This window comes from Acanthisitta chloris, unplaced genomic scaffold (assembly GCF_000695815.1).
Source record: "Acanthisitta chloris isolate BGI_N310 unplaced genomic scaffold, ASM69581v1 scaffold7300, whole genome shotgun sequence".
In the NCBI taxonomy this organism is placed as follows: domain Eukaryota; kingdom Metazoa; phylum Chordata; class Aves; order Passeriformes; family Acanthisittidae; genus Acanthisitta; species Acanthisitta chloris.
In genome coordinates, this window is record NW_008652122.1 from 37,138 (window position 1) to 51,552 (window position 14,415).

The 14,415-nt window shown below is 38.9% G+C and overlaps 1 protein-coding gene across 1 annotated transcript in view; it reads right to left on the bottom strand.

The window, feature by feature from the left end:
* Positions 1-14,415, bottom strand: part of NCKAP5 (NCK-associated protein 5) — a 68,671-nt gene that overhangs the window by 35,595 nt on the left and 18,661 nt on the right. The window lies entirely within an intron of this gene.

Here is a 14,415-nt window from a genome sequence, read left to right on the forward strand (position 1 = left end):
ATTAGTTTTTCTAGTGGACATAGATAGACTCCCCATCATCTATTTCACTGAATAATCAGGCTAGAATCAACAGTTTGAAATAGTGAAATGGCCCCTTCCCTCCCTTTCATCATGTGCATTTGAGTCTGGGCTGAAAACCAAGTCCCCAGAAGTCCTACTGTAGAGGAACATTTCCAAAACTGAGGAAGAATTTACAGATATTTCCTGGAGATCAAAGAACTCCTGACTGCATGGGAATCTTTTGCTGGCAGGGTGTTGTAAGAGCTTTGTGGACAATTTGAGGAAGACCTCCAATGTTGAGAAGCTTAACATCCATTGAACAAAATGATTTCACACTGCATAGAAAATTTTCTGAAAGTCTGCTGAACTCCCTACTGCTCAAATATTTTCAGATGGAATATTTTCACAGGCAAGATGATCATGTAGTTCATGTCCTACATCAGCTGGATACCATGGTAATTTGTACAGCTGGACAGGCATTGGCACACTGCATCATCAGTGGTACTTTACCAACATTTTCTGGTATCAGCAGACCACCAAGGCCTCTTCAGCATGGAGTCAGCAGCCAAATTAGATGGCATAAAAAAGATCTGTAAAAACTGTGCACCCTTCTGAGGATCTGGACCAAAGGAGAATAGGAAAGAGGCTGGGAGGGATCAGGAATTCTAAAAATGAGACCATCACTGGGGAAAATAACAACCACAGCTCCTTCTATTTTTTTTTTTTTTTTTACATTTTCCTCTGAAATGCAGAAATTAAAGAGTTGGAAGTCAACATGGCCCACTGACAAGAACTGACAATTTAGAATTCATTACAGTATTTTAGGTCATTCTCCTGAGCATAAATTGTTTAAAAATGCATCTTAAATACTCACAGCAGATCATTAAACCTAATTATTCTTCAACTTTTTAAAATTTCTTCTGAAATATTTGCCATAAAGTTAGCACAAACACATCACCTCTAGCTCAGAAACCACTCTTGGTACCAATCACTTGAAACTGGAAGAGAATACCCAGGGAAGCTGAGTGCTGACCCTGCTTTTGTGATCCTTCAGAAGTGCTGGTGTCAGTCACTCAGAGGGGAGAGGAGCTCTCAGTTTGAGCTGGTACCATGCTGCTTTATGCTGTTATACAGCACCTTTCTTCGTTCCTCTTCTTATACAACGCATATGAAAAGAAGATCAGTTTGGGGGAAAAATAAAACAAAGAACAGCAACTATCAAGGAAAGTGGTTCCAGCACAGCACACAAAATGTGGCTTCAGGTTCCCCCAGGCTAAGTTCTACACTGATGGTTGCAAAATAGGGTATTACTCAAAATAAGCAATGGAGCAAAATCTGTCCCATATCTACATTCAGCACGTCAGTCTTTCTAGTGTTGAACCTATGTTGAGTCCTAGCACATACCCAAGAGATTTCATGGATTTCATAAAACAGAAGACATAAGGTGATGACATAGCTTTTAAACACAGCTTCTGAATACACATTTCCCCAATAATGTGAAAAGATGCTTTTACTAAGGGGGATATAATGCCACATGTTATTGCAAACAAACCTTTAACTGAATAATAGAAGAGTGTTTCATAATGTTTCCTCAAGTAAAGTAAAGATTCACATTCTAATAAAGTCTTTTTATGTTGTATCTTAAATGAGCTTCACAGATGCTTAGTCTATTCACAAATCAGATCCCAGTCCTTCTTTACATAGAGACTGTTATACTGTTAAGAAGTCTATAAAAGAACTCATGGTTATTTTGACCATCTAGTTAAAACAATATGTGAGTTTTATTATGATGCTTAAATCATCCATAAAAATCTTTACAGAAACCACAAGATCCAAAATTTTACCCACAGAGCTAAAATAGAGCTCAAATGAGGCACTAAGCAGCAATTCTATTAAACAGGTATATCTGCCCACATAGTTTTACTCAAAATGGTCAGGCAATTCACCCACTTTGAACTAAACATAGTAAGAGGAGACACTTTGTGGATGATGGCACACAGGGAAGGACTTACAGGTCCTGAGAGGAAATAGTTACAGGCTTTACCATGTTGTAAGGGCACTTTTGCCTCTCTGCCACTTGTGCCATGACTAACAGAAAGCAGCTGCTTCCCAGTGCTGCTTGAGGGGGTTGGGATTTCCAGAAGCAGCTCAATAACCTCAGTCATTCCCCATCAGGTAGAATCATGACGCTACTAGTGAACCCTACTGATGGATACCAAACGAAATTACTGCAAATACTCATTATTTCTGCTTCAAATGACACACAAACCAACAGTTTGTATCTGGAGGTGGCAAAGTTACAGGAGTGTTTGTTACTTAACTTTGATGGCAAATCTATCTTGACATTAAAAACAAGCAGCAACAAAGGTCAGGAAGATCACAGGTAGTTCTGCTCCCATCAGGCTTTCAGTGTATAACACTAGTAGCACAGGGACATATTTGCTTTCAAAGAAGCATCCCACCTCCTGAAAAATGTGGAATCCTTCCCCGTGCTCACCACTACAGCTGGTTTGAGATATTCCTCACATAAATTTTCATGTTTTGGCCTACAAAACTGTACATGATTGACACAAATTCAGTTGAAACCTTTAAGTAACCACCAGAATTTTCCACAGAAAGCAGACATTTTCAGGGAAAAAATATCAGTCAAAAATAGCTCTGTATCAAGAAGAGTTTCACTGGGAAATTTCCAGCAAGCTGTTTTCAGAAGTACAGAGTCAAGCCTTGAAAGAAGGTTTTGAGAGGTACATAACACTGAATGAGGTTTCTTCAAGGAGTATCTATGACACTAAAAATGAAAGGATGTTAGTCCCATCAGTGACAGAATACACAAAATCTAACCAATTACCTGCCTTTGCATTAGAAAGTTCAAGACTTTCCACTAAGCTGACACAGGGAACCAGACAACATGTAGCCATTTTCTTCTGAAGCATAAAGGGAGTATATATTTTTTTGTAGCATTTTGAAACATGCCAAATTAAAAATTAATAATTTTTTCCCCCAGAATAATATTTCAAATGTGAATAGGTCCCTGCAAAATTGTTTTAAAAGTTAATAAACATCTTTAAGCTACATGTGGCATTGGCAGGAAGAACTTAAACTACAGATGGCAAAACAGATCTCTTTATTTGCACATCCTTCTCTTCATCTGCAATGCTAAAGCAACCACCCAAAAAAAAAAAAGTATTTCTGCCAAATCAATGTCAATTTTAAGGAGATTGTTCCTTCTGGGTTTACACCATAATTTGATCCAATTAGTCAAAGATGAGTGCATTGTTGTTTTCTATCTAGACCTGAAGTATAACCAGTAAGCAAAACTGAAAAACCCCAAAGGCTATTCTAGGTAAGAGTAGAAAAGACCCAACTTTTCACAGGCCTACACTCCAATGGGCACTGCACAGGTGCCATGGGATAATTTCTAATGTATGCTAAGGAAGGGTAAAGGGGAGGAGGACTGTGCTGTGTATTTTCAAATGATGAATCTACAGTGAGCTTCATTCAAGGCTGCTTGAAACTGGGATTACAATTTACACCCATTTATAATAACAATAACAATAATAAAATAAACAAAATAAATGCAGACTTTACCAACTTGTGTTCTTTCTATTTTCTTCCTAGTCACACTTTTTTCTTCCAAACCCCACAAACTTCATTGTATTTTCTGAGTTGAAACAGATATTTGCTGCCTCATTTTAATTCCAGTCCCACCTTAAAATACAATTCCACTAGTAAGTCCAAAGATTAGCTTTAATTATTACTGAGTACAAATGATCTTGTACTTCAATTTAGCAGTTATCTATGGACTTTTTTTTTCAATAAGTGCTTCCCATCCTGCTCCAGGCATTTAGATCTGTTCCATGCATGCCTGTAATGGTGGCAAACTACATGGCATACGGTTGTTACAGAGAAAAAAATGAGCTGGAAAAAGAGCTTGGCTAATTCTTGGAATTTTCTGCTCCACATCTCTCAGTGACTATTAAATACAAAGGTCTACATGCAGTTTTCCAGTTGGGGAAGTCCCACAACCAGTGACATCTGGAATGATCTCTCTGTATTATGCCGTTATACTTTCCTTCTAAAAACCTACTCACTGTTCTCAGGAGACAGGGTATTAGAATTAGATAGGACTTTAGTCCTACTAGAAAAGGTATATTGAGACTTATAATTCATGTGAAGAGCAACTTTTAGCTCTGTGTAAAAAGCAATTAAATGCAGTCCAGCTGCAGCCTGGCTGTCAATGAGGGCAGCTGAGAAATACTTCAGGGAGCTATCCCTCTTATTTTTGGCTGTGTCCCCCGCTCTGGTTTTACCTCCACACTTGCCAATCAGCCTTACAGCTTTGCAGCTATCTTTAAGAAAGTTATAGATGAGTAACAGCTGAGAAGAAAGAGAATTCCTCACATCTGATGCAAGGTGTGAATCCAAGGTAAGCAACAGGTCTGCTGCAATGCAGAAATGAGGCTTTCCCAAGCTTTTTCACTGAGCAAAGCCTTCTGTCTCCCTTAGTACCCTGACATGTAAAGGTTGAGAGCCAACAATTGTACACTGTCTCAGGAACACCTTACTGGGAACTGTTCATTCGAGGCATAGAGCCTTGCACAGTGTCTCAGGAACATCTTACTGGGAACTGTTCATTCGAGGCATGGATGGGTGCTTCCCTTCATCTGCTCTTCCCTAACAGGAAAAATGTATACCAGCTCTTGGAAATTCTACTTACAAGTAGGAAAGCCCATGAAAGGATGGTTTATTATTTACTCAGGTGCTAAGGCCATGCCTTTTCCATGTGACCACAGGCCCCACAGTGTCTCAGGAACATCTTACTGGGAACTGTTCATTCGAGGCATGGATGGGTGCTTCCCTTCATCTGCTCTTCCCTAACAGGAAAAATGTATACCAGCTCTTGGAAATTCTACTTACAAGTAGGAAAGCCCATGAAAGGATGGTTTATTATTTACTCAGGTGCTAAGGCCATGCCTTTTCCATGTGACCACAGGCCCATCTCTTTCTGTCTTTATGCTTCAGTTCTTCATATTAAAGCATAGGACCAGTCACACCTCCCATTACACAGTGCTATTGTGAGGATAAAGAGTGTAGGAGTTTGGCAGTCAGTGGATAACCAACCTGCAGTTGTTCAGTGAACAATGCTTGTGTAGAGATACTTTTGCTCCAGCTTTTTTGGAGGTTGTTCAGGAATTAATAGCAAGGTGCAACATACTTGCAGAAGCATTAAGGGTGTTATTTTTGCTAATATTATTAGATGTGGCTGGTTTAGTTTGGGAATAACTGCATTAGACCACAGTTAGAGAAGTGAAGAGGTCACACTTAGCATCTCAGAGACACAGGCAGCACACAGTGCCCAAGGGAGCATTTGGCTGTGCTACTGAGGGATTCTGTTCACTGACAAGTGCGTTGGAAGCATTTAAGGATAACGGGATGGAAGCACTGATTTACTTGCTCTTAAGCTACTCTCTTACAAATTGGAGTTTGGTTTCACTCATACTGAGATTCTTTCTTTGATTTTCTATTCCCAACAGATAGGACTAGGGATAGTGCTTTAAGCATAAATGCTGTCTCTGGTAAACATGGACCAATTTCTAAGTGTATAGGAAGCTCTGGGCTTTGCAAATGCACAAAAGAACATACTACATTTATTCTGTAACATCACTGCTTTTTGTTTGTTAGAACAAAAAAATACTGAAATTAATGGCACATGAATATTAAATGAAGCTTTAAATAATTTATTTTTAGGTCTGCCCTGCAGATGGCTTTACTTAAGGGTACTACTAGCAAACACTTCAAAATATACATGCACACCTGAAACAGACTGATTTTATTTCCTAATTAATGATGTAAAAACTCTTTAACAGAGTAAGCAGAGTGAGCACAGAGAGCTTTGAGTACCTTTTAAGTGAACTATAATTCTTCCATTTTGGTACCCAAGTCCAGCTCCTCCAAACTAGCTGAATCACTATGAAACTAACTGCAAACTAACTGGTAAGAAATCATCATAAGTCAGAAGAATGAACAGAGATTTTTTTTTTCAGGAAATCTATTTCTTGAAAAACCCCCAAAGTATGTCATGTTACATGGTGCTACAAAAACACCATTAGAATGACTCATCCAGTCTGGATGAGGCCTTGAGAACCTGATCTAGTGAGGAGGTGTCCCTGACCATGGCAGGGGTTGGGACTAGATGATCTGTAAGGTCCATTCCAACTCTTAAATTCTATGATTCTATGACCATTTTGAAACAACATATTGCATCTCTTTGCCTGATAAAGATAGGAAGTAGAGAAATTATTCACTCTGAATATATCAGTTGATTTCTTTTACTTTTCCTAACAGGGAATTGTTCAAACACTGAGAAATTGAGTTCACCTAGTATTAAAAACTAGGCACTAATTGTATAGGTATTATTTCTCTTTATAGTGAATTGTTTTGAAGAGTCTGTTTTTCTACGATCTGCTGTGATGGCTAATTGCATAATCACATGTCAACAATGCAGGTCTCTGATTGAAGGCATGAATCAGAGCTCCACAAACTCAATTACAAACAGCAACAAAATTAGGAATGGGCATCCTATCCTCATAATGCGAATCTGGAAAGGCACATGCCAATACAGCTCAAACGTAACTGATAATTCAGGTGGAAATATATTTTTCATAGAAGTGATACTAGATCTCGTTGTAGAAAAGGAGCACAAAGTACCTGTGAGCACAGATGAAACACATGTTTAAAATAATGCATTTGAAACGTTTTCAGCTTGCTCAGTTATACTTCAGGTATATGAATTAGAGTTAATGGGAAATGCATGACTGAAGCTTCAGACACACATCTACAGATGGCCCTAGCCAGAAGCAAAAAAAAATGTAAAGTAGAAAAGTTTCAAATAGAAGGACTTATACTGTGATAGAGAATACTATCATGTACTATCCTGCAATAGGGATGATAATCAGGCACAGTCCTGATTTGAGTGATAAAAATGAATACTGATTGGTCTAGACTGTAAAGTAGTGTAAATCAACACAGCAGCATTAACTTCTGACTCAAAGAACCCGACCATCCTGTTTAATTGACATTTTAAGCCTGAATGAGACCAGCAGATTCTCAGTATCTTGAATAATAATTAGACTGTATCATATATATAATGCATAAGGAGCCACACTTCTCATTCTAGTGATAAAATTTGGTATTTCTGGGTGAATAAATGTAATGACAAAGAAAGAAATTAACAGCAAATCACTGTGGCTAATAAGGAAGTGTTGATCCAAAATATTAATTCTCTCCACAGAAGAAAGACAAGCTAGACAGTAGGCTGCAGCAGTGCTGTAGAAGAATTGGCAATTAGAAAAGTGCTATGTGTACTGTCTTAAAGTACAAAGAAATGATTTGTCTTTGCCAGACTGTGAAGAAGGTAAGCTGACATAAATTAGAAGACATTAATGGATGTTAGTTTCTTATTATTCACATTGGCAAAGTTCTCCATCATCTTCACTGTACATAGGTATCAACTAGAAAAATACACAGAGAGTTTCACTCTATTATCACAGGCACCTCCAGATCATTATTTCAAAATTAATCCCTGCAGAAGTGCCCAAATGCCAAATTAGTCAAGAACACAATACAGCAGACAGTACTCATCCCATCTCTAGTGGCCTTCTTGGCCACCTCTGCACACGGTTGGCTCATATTGAGACAGCTGTCAACCAGCACCGCCATGTCCCTTTCTGACAAACAATTCTCAAGCCACTCCTCCCCCAGCCTGTAGAGCTGCATGGGGTTCTCATCCCAAGTGCAGGATGTGGCATTTAGCCTTATTGAACCTCATGCAGTTGTCCTCAGCCTACTGATCAAGTCGGTCCAGGTCTCTCTGTAGAGCTTTCCTTCCCTCAGTCAGATTGACACTCCCACCCAATTTAGTGTCATCTGCAAATTTACTGAGGGTGCACTCAATCCCCATGTCCAGATCATCAGTAAAGACACTGAACAGGACCAGAGCCAATACTGAGCTCTGGGGACCACTACTAGTGACCAGCAGCCAATCGGATTTAGCTCCATTAACTACAACTCCCTGGGCCTGGCCATCCAGCCATTTTATCCATCAAAGAGTATCCACCCATCCAAGCAGCCAGCTTTTCTACAAGTATGCTGTGGGAGACAGTGTCAAATGCCTTGCTGAAGTCCAGATGGACCACATCCACAGCCTTTCCTTGATCCACCAAGCATGTCACTTTGTCATAGAAAGAGATCAGGTTGGTCAAGCAGGACCTTCCTTTCATAAATCCATGTTGGGTGGGCTTGATCCCCTGCTCATCCTTCATGTGCCATGTGATGACACTCAGGATGATCTCCTCCATGACTTTGCCCAGAACTGAGGTTAGGCTTACAGGCCCTATAATTCCCCAGATACTCCTTCCAAACATTCTTATAGATGGTGTCATGTTTGCTGTTCCAGTGAGCTGGAACTTCTCCAGTTATCCAGGACTGCCAGTAAATGATTGCAATTGGTCTAATAAGTTCTTTTGACAGTTCCCTCATTACCCCAGTGTGGATCTGGTCAGGGTCTATGGACTTGTGAGTATCCAATTGGCATAGCAACTCATTCACCATCTCCTCCTGGATTCCAGGGGCTTCACTCCTCATCACTATCTTCCAGCTTTAGGAGCTGGGTGTCCTGCAGACAATGAGAGCATGATAGATAAGTAGACTGTGACAGTATCTCCCAGCCTTCCAGGACACTTATGGCACTGGGTTCTGAGGCTTTTTTGTTTTATTTTGTGGGTTTTTTTTAATGAACAAGTTTGGATCCTGATGTTGCTACAGGAAAGCAGTTTATTTTGCTACTTATTAATTCATCATTGTTTTAGCAATTGGGACCCTAGTCCTTTGGATAAACATCCAAGCTGGTTAGATACAGCAAGTGAACATTTTTAAGTTGCCTGCTACACCAAACTCCCATTTCAAGGCTCTAGCCCAGGAAGCACACTTAGAAAGCAATACAGCCAGCACCTACAGATTTAACACCTCTCAGCTTCCACATGCACACAGGGCTTTACAAAATGGCTTTGTCACTGATGTGCCAAAAAAATTCATGCATACTTTTACCATTGCTCATATAAGAGATTCATGAAAAATCTAATAACTTACCACAACTTCTATCAAAACATAACATTTTGCAGACTTGAAATAGAAAGAGAACCAGGTTGGAAGCGGATTTGGCGATAACTGGTTTTGCTTGATGGCTTTTACACACAGCAACCTCACATGTAGAGGCTTCTAGGTATTCCACAGCTTTACTAGGTGGTGATGGGGAAGATAAAGCAAATATTTTTCCTTTATCTGATCATGTGTAAATGAATGATTCAATTGCTGTATCAGTAATAAGATGATTGCTAAATGGTTCTTCTCAACTTCTATCAATGGCCTGATGAAAGGAATTAACACTGACAGTGATAAGTCCTTTTCTGAGGCATTGAACCTTCATGACAAGAGAGGATTTTTTTTGTGGTCAGAAGACATTCTATCAGTTGAATAATGTTCTTCATTAAATGCATTAGAGGCATCCAAAGATTTTCTGGGCATTTAAGCAACTTCTGGATTATCCTTTTTCCTCTCCTCAGTGATGTGGATCACCTCTCTGTACTGAATGCACAGGCTGTAATACAGACCAATTTGTTCACCATCTTTCCTCTGTCACTTATCTTTGTACATTTATCTCCGTAATTCATTACCGACCTCACATAATCTGTCTTCAGGTTTTGAGGGTTCCTTAATGTAAATGTGTTTGCTCAAATATGTCAGACTTAATGGACATGTTTTAGGATGATGCATGTCAAACTTAATGTATTTACCACATTAATCAGGCTTGTTTCCTTCACATCTATTTCCATTCCCCAAGAATGAGAAAATATTAATCTAATCACTGTTTACTTAATACTCCAGTAAAAAACCCCAAAGTTTTAGTAGTTTACATAATGGTGGATAAAATCAAGTCTTTGGTTTGGCAAAGGGGGGTGTCCAGCATTTTTTCTTCTCTTACTGCAAGCTTGGTGCAAGCTTATTAAACAAGCAGAAGGTCTGCTATTGTTTTTCATCAAGCTCTGGAACAGGATACTTTTTGATTGGTAAAAGACTGGCTGGATGGCCAGGCCTGGGGAGCTGTGGCTAATGGAGCTAAATCCAGTGGGTGGCCAGTCACTAGTGATGTTCCCCAGGCCTCAGCATTGGGCTGGTCCTGTTTAACATCTTTACTGGTTATCTGGATGTGGGAATTGAGTGCACTCACAGTTAAGTCTGCAGATGACACTAAGTTGGGTGAGAGTGTTGTTCTGCCTGATAGTAGGAAAGCTCTACAGAGAGAGCTGGACTGACTTGCTCAATGAGCTGAGGACAACAGCATGAGGTTCAATAACACTAAGTGTTGGTGCTCAAGACACATAATTGTAATGCTGACATCTCATTTTAAGTCAAACCCACTTACATCTACAACATGCTACATGTCCTACATTTGCTATCAGTATATCTGTAAAATTGCTATTGAGTAGCTAGCACCTTATCTATAAAACTTGCTGTGAAGGACATTCCTGGTTTCTATAGAAAATGTAGTTTGATCACTTTGCTGCATATAAAGCTTAAAGGGAGGGATTTTAAAACACAACCCAACATATACAATACCAACACTTCCTTTCTAGAACATTAGGCATCTAAAGGATTCAACCAAATACTCTCTAAAGAAGACAAATCTCCAAAATGTTTCATAAAAGACAGACCTTCCTTTTTCTGACCAGACTGCCTTTAAATTACATGGCAAAACCCTTCTGCAAGGTTGTTCTTGGAAAGTAGAAAAAATGATGATAAAGCCTGCCATAAGGCAGATGATTATCAAGAACTATAATGGAATTGAGCGCTGGGCTACAGCAGAGCTACAAAAGAATCCCTTGACCTCAGTGTGTGTTTTTGTTCTAGCACAAAGCAGCAAAGTCTACAATGCACTTTTAATGTTGCTTTCATAGTGTATAAGCCCAGCCCTCTACCTAGCTAGAGGCTTTTCAAACCCCTTTTACACCTCTGCAGGCATTTTCTCTGTATTATCTACAAGGTTCCCATTTAATGTTGGATGAATCAATTTCGAGCGACTGACCTGGACCTCTAATGAAAATTTGACAAAAATTAGTCCCAAGTCATTCTTCAAAGTTTCAAAAATTCTGGCTACATTTAGCTTCATAATCTTTGCTTGGCTCTGAATTTCGCTTGAAATTCTCCATACAAGTAAGGGGTCAATGCACAGTTGGATAATTTATTTCCAAGAGCTGTGAATATTTCTACTGTGGATTCTAACCCCAACCTACTTCAGGGAATTAACTCCTCACAGAGCTTCAGCAGGCAGTACCTTGTGCTTCCAGTGGAGCAGACAGTACCAACAACACCTAGATATATTTTGGATGGCTACTACCAATTCTCATTTTATTAAGTGTTTGTTCTCAAGAGTACCCACAGTGCTCAAGCAAACTGCAAGTCTATTTAGATTGTCAAAATGTATTTTATTTTTACCAGTGATGCCATTTTGAGGACAAAGTATCTACCTGCAGTGATGCCCCTGATGTCAAACTCAACAGGCTTTTATCAAACAATGAATCTGGCCTTTTAGCTCAATCAGTGACATACTACATGTAACATTTGAAACCAAAAATTTCCAGTTCAATAAAACAATTCCTTTAAATGAACTGTCCATGCCTTCATGTACTCCCTGAATTTCAGTGCTTTAGACCAGAAGTGCAGGTTTGATTCACTTAGGTTGCTAAGGAAGGAATGACTGCTGGAAATCCACTAAGGTGAATAAACATATCCACACATAGAAATATCTGTGACCAAAAAAAAAAAGAAATCCTCTTTTTTTTTTTTATTGAAACTCCAGTATAAATTTAAGAATAGACTTGAAACTTCCTCAGACACTTCTCATTAGCTTGTTTATGCTGAGATTGTCTTTTGCGTGAAGCTTGAGTACATATCATTAGCAAAAACAATATTCAATGTTGGCTCACTTGTCTAGTGAATTTGTCATCCATTTAGAGTAACAAAGAGAAAAGGAAACTGGACTCAGAAAAATTATCATCATGCAGCTTTCAAACACGGGATTTGGTAAATCACCAAAGTATTCATGTCTGAGAAAATGGCACATTCAGCCATTCAGCCTCAGCATAGGTTCATACCAACACCGAAGAATGATATGATTAATTACGACTAACTTTCCTGTTCATTGCAGATATATTCCCAAAAAGAAAACCTGTTAATTTGTGCACAGCCAAAAATACTGTTACTGCATTCCACAGTATTCCCATGTGAAGCTGTCTGCAAGAATGAATTCTTCAGTAATTAGCATTTGTTTGCTTGTGCCATGGATTTTTGACATTTCCCTTGAAGCTGTTTATCAATGAAAACTCTTAATACATTATGATTAATACAATCACACTTTTCCAGGAGTAGCTACTAATTTGAAATAGTTCTTGAAATATGAAACACGTGTGTTTATAAACTTCTGTTTATAACACAAGTTATAAACAAATGCTTTGTTCTTCTCAAGATGTCCAACTATTACATTCTCTACATAAAGGTATAATTTGTAGCTGTATTGTAAGTTTTTTGGCCATTGTGACAATGGGGAAATTCAAGACAAACAATGACACTTCTACTCCCTTGGAGGGAACAGAATTCTTTTTCTTTGTAAAATTAATGTTTATATGGGAGCAATACTCTCAGGAGCTTGACACATCATCTTTGCATTCAATAAAAGAATTTTATTTATAGGAATATTTGGAGACCCTGCTGTACCTGTCTGAACTGGGGAATATTTCATGACATGAAGGGAAAGTCAACCTTTTTATCATGCCCCTCCTCTTACTAGGTACTTCAGTGTTTTCCACTTCATCCTTCTTTCAAAACCCAACTACTTTATTGCAAAGGGCTTGAGGAAAGAACTCTGAAGGTGACTGATCCTGAAGGTGATACTCATGGATTCTTAGGTCTGCTGTCTGTGGGAGGTGGGAGCACAGGTACCATCTGTGCTGCCAGGGCCACATTTGCCTTCCTCACTGAGAGTACAGCAAAGACATCCAGGGTGTAACATATCTTCTGCTTCAAAAAACTTCAAAATGTTTTAAACATATATTGAAGTACAATATAGCACAATATATATGTCTGAAATGGAAATGATCATGTGTTCCTGAGATACAGGTATTTAAGGAGGGAAATTGTATATAACTGAGCTTTCCTGCTTGCTTCCAATTTAGCAAACCTAAAGGGTCAGCAAAATAATTAAATTTGTTTAGATCAAGATCTGACAATAAATTAAAAACCTAGCAATTGGCATTTACAAGTTTTTTTTGTTTAACACCCCAGGAGTATCTCATTATGAGAACATGATGAGCCAGCACTGTCTTACATCATACCAACCCTGAAGACTGTTCAGTTATTAGGATCTTGTTTATTAACTAACTCAGCAGGACTGATGTCAATTTAGTTATTTTAGCGACAACTACAGCAACATGTGTTTTTCCAGCTATATAAAGAACATTCTTCCTGCTTAGTCATAGCCTTTCTACATCTTCTATACATTCAAATCTAATTTTGTTAAGAGTTTTGAGCAAACCCACTAAGAATCAACTCACTGAAGTACAGCTACAAAACCACAGTGAACTTTGTTTTCTTAAAACAAGGGGGAATGGCCTTAGCTAATGGAAGGCAGGTTTAGATTAGAGAGCAGAAAGAAATCCTTTACTATAGGCATGGTGAGGCACTGAAACAGGTTGCCCAGAGAGCTGTGGATTCTCTGTCCCTGGAGGTGTTCAGTGCCAGGTTGGATGGTGCTCTGAGTAACATGGTCTAGTGGAAGGTGACCCTGCTCATGGCAGGGGAGTTGGAACTATATTATCTTTAAGGTCCCTTCCAACCCAAAGTATTATATGCTGACTCTATGATTTTATAAAACGGCAGTTATGATGGTGAAGATAAGAAACTAATTTACAACCTGCTGAAATTTTCAAGATTTAAAAGACATTCCTGGAAGAAACCCCCAAAACTGTGATACTATTCCATGAAAATGACCGACCAAAAGCCTCTACCAGGACATGAACTGTCCCCTTTGATCAGACTAAGGACCTGACTCACTATCATGTGCTGGATAGCAGCAAGGCACAGCATTTACAGAGCCATCCTTCCTGGATTATTCCCTTCTGAGAACCAGAAGTACAGGATCTGATAAGAAAGAAAGCTGAATTTGGATCTCTCACATCTCAGGTAATCCACACCAAGTTCTTTATAATCTTCACAATTTCTTTCTTGTGTATGGTTTTGACTAAAAATCACAAGCTGAAGTGGGAGATGTTCCAAATGAATGTTTCTGAAAGCTGCATAGAGTTT